This window comes from Coptis chinensis, chromosome 6 (genome assembly GCF_015680905.1).
Source record: "Coptis chinensis isolate HL-2020 chromosome 6, ASM1568090v1, whole genome shotgun sequence".
Taxonomy (NCBI): Eukaryota; Viridiplantae; Streptophyta; class Magnoliopsida; order Ranunculales; family Ranunculaceae; genus Coptis; species Coptis chinensis.
In genome coordinates, this window is record NC_141461.1 from 19,383,999 (window position 1) to 19,389,837 (window position 5,839).

The following is a 5,839-nucleotide window of genomic DNA, read 5'->3' on the forward strand; positions in this document are numbered from 1 at the left end:
CAACAAAGTCGGAAAGATGGACGCGACCATATTTGATTGGAAACATCAAAATAAGCATAACTCACTGCTTTGCCATGGGCACCACCCTCTCGGGCCCTAAATCCATCGTTTAGGCCTTCAAAATCACGTTTTTGCCGTTTTAGAATTTTTTTGTTTTTGCTATATCTTTTGATAGGAGAGTCCGTTTTCAATTTGGTCAGTTGGGTTAGTTCTATTTTGATTAGTAGTTTCTTAATATGTGGTTATCCCAAAACTTTTTATTTTTGGAAAATTTTGAGTTTTGTGGTAATTAGGGCATTTAAGCTATATATAAAATTTGGTAGTCCTGTAGTCCATTATTAGGGTTTTTTCAGTTTTGGTTTGAGTTAATAATATTAAGAGTTACTTCTCTTGTTTCCATTGTTTGGTATTCCTTGTGTGTGAATCAACAAACCTTGAAGCCATTAATCCCTGGTATTTCACAAGAAATCAACAAGCTTTAGTGTAGGTTGTGAAAATCTGCAACTTATAAGTTCTTTCCTACATCAATTGTTCTTACTTATCATACATTATGTGATGTATGAACAGTATGAACACTTGTTGGAGTATGAACACTCATTGTTCATACCTATTGTAAAGTATGAGCAATGATTGTTCATACCTACTAGAGTATGAACAATGGATGTTCATAGCTCATGACTATGAACAATGATTGTTCATAGTCTAATTGTGGTATGAACAAAGAATATTCATAGCTCATAACTATGAACATTGAGTGTTCATAGCTACCGAACTATAAACAATCACTGTTCATAGTCCAATTGTGATATGAACAAAAAATGTTCATAGCTCATGACTATGAACAATCATTGTTCGATCATAGTCCAATTATGGTATGAACAAAGAATATTCATAGCTCATGACTATGAACATTGATTGTTCATAGACGTACAATATTCAATTCAACTGGTATATTTACGCTAGACCTCTGTGTATTAGTGTGTTAGTCTCATGGTTTACAATTTGGAGTAAGCTGGTGGAAGGAACACAGTTGATGAAGCATGGATGACAACTGACAAATAATGAAGCATGGCTGAACCTTGGGTTGATCTAAAAAATGGAAGGCTCTATAGAGCAAGCTGCAGAATTCTTCCAAGCGGCATATGAGCTAAGCTTAAGCAATATGCTCCTGTTCTGAAGTATTTGTGAACATTATATGAAGGCACTGAATGGTAGAACAGTCACTACCAAAAAAACGAGTTTACCCGAGAGACGCCATAAAGAATACCCGACGGATTCCGTCGGTAGGACGTTACCAACACATTTTGTCTGTTGGGTATAATCTGACCATTTGTCGGGTAATCTCCCTGGGTACCCGACGGTTCTACAAGAGTTGTTAACGGTCGACATATCTCTTCTAAATACAAGCGGCAAACTAATTTCGCTTCCCACCTAATTTTTTTTTGGAAAATTAAAAAAATAACCAAAAAACACCCTAAAGCTAACTGTTTAGTCTTTGTCGCAGCCACTTGCTGCCCGATTCACTCCTTTCTCAAATCTCAAATCTCTCCCTCTTACACAGTCACACTCACTCTCTATCACTCACTCTCACACTCAATGAAATACAAATTCAAATAACACAGAGAAGAATAATCATGGATATGCAACAGAGTGATTTCGATCGTCTTTTATTCTTCGAGCACGCCCGTAAACAAGCTGAGATGAACCACGCTAAGAATCCCCTAGACCCCGACGTATGCTTTTTTATTTATTTGTTAAAAATTCAATCTTTTTGTTTGTGTAAATTTATAAGTACTAAAAAGATTCAATCTTTTTGTAGAATTTGAGGAGATGGGGAGGAGCACTTTTAAAGTTATCACAGTTCCAGAATCCCCTGGAATCCCAGAAGATGATCGAAGGTTTATTATTTACTTCTTTAGACAATATTGAGTATGTTATTAGATGGTCCATTGGCAATAAATGCTGGAAGGCACCCTATTCTGGAAAGCTTACACACTAATTTTATTGTAAGTATTGTTTCTGGCCTTTTTAGGTTGTTTTCTTTGGACTTCGGTTTTATTCATACATTTTCATTTTCTTATGTAGATAGCATCTACAGCTACTTCTCTTTTTGGGTCCCTGAGTTTTAGTTTAACCGTCCAATACAATTAAAGCCGATCTCAGATTTCCTATCCTGTAGCCAAATAATGTTTTTCTTTATGAAGCATCGAACATGGTGATTGTCATGGGCCCAAATATGTAGGTATTCCATGCATGGAAAGTTGTTCCTGTCTGTGGTTTTAACATTCAACTTGTTAAAGTTATCTCAAACTTGAAGGTCCTTTCAGGAGTGGAAAGAGTACTTACCTTCAACAAGTGTGTCTAGTGGTCATCCTTGCACAGATAGGTTGCTATGTTCCTACCCGTTTCTCATCTTTAAGGGTGGCAGATCGTATATTTACTCGGATGGGAACTGGGGACAATCTTGAATCCAACTCTAGCACGGTTTGTTTCCCAAACCTTGTTGTTCTCTCTATTAAGTTTTGTGGGTCATCTTCTTTGACTATTACGTGAGTGATTCTTTGGAAAATTCTTCTGCCCATGCAATGATGTGGCTTGGAGCATAAAGGCTAATTATTTTATATCCCTTTTTGGATTGCAGTTCATGACAGAGATGAAAGAGACGGCTTTTATTATGCAGAATGTTTCCTCAAGGTATGTGTATCGGTAAATTTATGCTTGCATTGACCTAAAATTACAAAAATGTTTTTATATACAAAGTTGGAGATATGATCAGGAGTTTGATTGTTATAGATGGGCTTGGGAGGGCAACTTCTTCTGATGGATTAGTGATTGCATGGAGTTGTTGTGAGTATCTGTTATCACTCAAGGCGTAAGTACTTGCATCACAATGTTGCCATTTCTCTTAAGTTTTCTGTGATGAACTTTAGCTAATCAGTTGGTTTAAATGGTAATGAGCAGTTTTTACTCTATCATGGCTTGATTGGCCCCAGCTAGGAAATATTTGAAAGAACTAAAGTGAATCACAGTCATTTTAAATTTTAAATTATGAATTCCACATATGACTTGTTGTAGCCTACATTAAAGAAATGAAAAGGAACTAGTGTAACTCTGAATTCTATATCTATGTATGGATTGATGGATCTATTCTTGTGTTTTCTTTGTTTATAGGGAAGTGTGCTAGTCAAAAGTTTGGCAGCCAAAGAGCCATCGGCACTTGGTTTGGATACTTACTACAAGCAGTATTATCTTTGCTTGGCTGCAGTTGCCGCTACTATTAAGTGGTACTTTAGTGTTTTATAAAGCTACTATCATGTGTTTTCTTTGATTTAGTATTATCTTTGCTTTATTCCAGATGACATCCAAGTTACTGTAGTTACTGATTCTTATTGTTGGGGATGTAGCACTGGCTTATTTATCTGTGGCATGGTGTTAAACTGGCAGAGTTGGATTAGTTGCAAAGTGGAGCCAAAGTTTTGTTCCTCGAGTATTTTCTTATTCTCTTGTAACTTTGTTGTACAGAGAACTGCTGATTTCGTTCAGGAAGTCAACTGGGTACAAACCACAACGAATTATATTTTATAGGTGATGACCCTTATTTAGGAGCAACGTTTCTTATTATGCGTTGGAAGACGAATATATTCGTACAATAATATATTTTTTTTCAAATTTGCAGAGATGGTGTTAGTGAAGGACAGTTCAGCCAGGTCCTACTCAATGAGTTGGACGCGATTCGCAAGGTCTTGAATCTTCATTTAATTATCTAAAGATTGTTCTAGTAAAATTAGTTTCTAATATGAATCACTGTTTCTTATCCAGGCTTCTGCTTCTCTGCAAGAGGGGTATCTTCCTCCTGTAACGTTTGTAGTTGTGCAGAAAAGACACCATACACGCTTTTTCCTGCTGATCATGATAATAAAAATATGACGAGGCGAGAGTGGGAAATATTCTTCACGGTACCGCTCTTGTCCAATCAATTATCAAGTGATTTCTTGTCATATGAGAATTGTTGTTTGAAACATGACTTTTCTTAATCGAATCAGCGTGAGTTGATTCAATGATATGTCATCCTTGAGTTTGATTTTTACCGTCGGCGGTCATCTTTGGTATCCGTGTAATTGCTTGTGCAAGTCATGCAAGTTTTTATTTTTGGATGTCTGTTTTAACCATGGTTCCATAACGTCCCACGGGTACCAGCCGACCTACTCACTATCATGTTACGTGGGATGAGAATAATTTCAACTTCGGATACCATGCAGATGCTTACAAACAACTTATGCTATAATAATACCTTACGCTCTGTGATCTCTAAATGCTCAAGACTAATGTGTTTTTTTTGTTCTCTTCTTTTCTTAAGATGTGCTCATTCTGCTCTTTTCACCCTTTTGTTTTAGGTATGCAAGGTGCACACGATCCGTGTCTGTCGGTAAGTCTTTATTTGCATCCAATTTCCTGTTGTACTTCTCACAATTTCCTCCTTCCTGTCATTGATGGCTGAAGTTTTTATGTTTTGCAGTTCCTCCTGTGTATTATGCGCATTTGGCTGCTTTCCGTGCCCGCTACTATATTGAAGGGGATGTGTCTGATAGTGGGACTGGGGCATCTGCCACAAGGGGACAACGAGCACAAATACATTCTCTTCCTAAGATCAAAGATAATGTCAAAGATGTTATGTTTTACTGCTGAACTGAGTGTTACGTTTATCCCCTTTTCATGGGCTGGGATTTTTTATTTGGGTATTTTTAGGTACTTATAGCTAGAATAGAACAGCTAGAATTATTTCTAGTTCCTAAGAGAGTACTTCATGATCTTCTTCTTCTTTTTTTTGTCGTCGAAAACTCATTTCAAGATCTTGGCAAATGGATTACCAACTTGGTGAGACGCTTTGGACCTTAGTGATTTTGTTGAAGGGTTGAATCAAGGTTGCAGTATGAGTAATCTATTGTGTGGGATATGCAAACTTCATCTATTTTGGTTTTTTGAATATGTTTGTTGTAAGTAATGGTACTAGAGATTACTAGGACTTGTTGCTAGACAGATGGTGTACGTGGTGCTGATTTTTGGTTTATGAAGGAAGTAATATGTATACTTAGTGAATGACATGTCTTATTGTTGTTTTTTTTTATGAACACATTGTTTCTTTATGAATACATTGGCGTTTGTAGCATTTGAGTGGGAACTTGCAAGAATGTAATGTTGGGATATCTGAAACAATTATTATAAAAAATATATTTTTTTAAATAAAGAACTAATACCCGACGGATAAAAACTGTCTAGTAGCAAACTATCCGACTGACTAGCAAACCGCATATCCGGCGGTGGTGACGGGTCTAACCCACGGTTCATAACAAAATGAAACTATCCGACCGGTTTTTAGCGGTAGGAATATCCAAGCAGATTTTTAGCGGCGGGAATATCCGGCGGTTTTACAAGACAACTATCCGGCCGGTTTTGGCGGTAGGCATATCCAACGGTTATTAACAGTAGGAATGTCCGTTGGCAAAGATCCTCAATCCCGACGGCCTGTTTTGACCAATAAAAACCGTCGGAAGCCTATGCCGACCGAGCATTTTCCGACGGTCTTGCGGCAGTTTTGGTCTGTCGGGTAATACCTTTCACGACAGCCATAGTCAGTCGGGTAAAATCGTTATTTTGGTAGTGAGTCCACAACAAATGTGATGACAATGAGAATGCGTTGTATCTTTGTGTGGATAGATGAGGCATTGTTTTTCTACTAATAAGTTTAATCGAATTTGGACTTGTTAGGTTGATGACAAGCCGGTCTTGTTTCCATGATTATGTATATTAGCTCCTTGATTTTTACGGTAGCAACATCAGC

At 37.3% G+C, this 5,839-nt stretch overlaps 2 long non-coding RNA genes across 2 annotated transcripts; both read left to right on the forward strand.

The window, feature by feature from the left end:
- Window positions 1-2,179: 2,179 nt before the first annotated feature.
- On the forward strand, window positions 2,180-2,695 carry LOC147491966 (uncharacterized). Its single transcript, XR_015198199.1, has 3 exons — window positions 2,180-2,238; window positions 2,328-2,484; window positions 2,642-2,695. It is a non-coding gene; the product is annotated as an uncharacterized LOC147491966 (long non-coding RNA).
- Window positions 2,696-3,459: 764 nt separating this feature from the next.
- LOC147491967 (uncharacterized) lies at window positions 3,460-3,928 on the forward strand. The gene is made up of 3 exons (XR_015199746.1): window positions 3,460-3,585; window positions 3,677-3,740; window positions 3,820-3,928. It is a non-coding gene; the product is annotated as an uncharacterized LOC147491967 (long non-coding RNA).
- The last annotated feature ends 1,911 nt before the right edge of the window (window positions 3,929-5,839 follow it).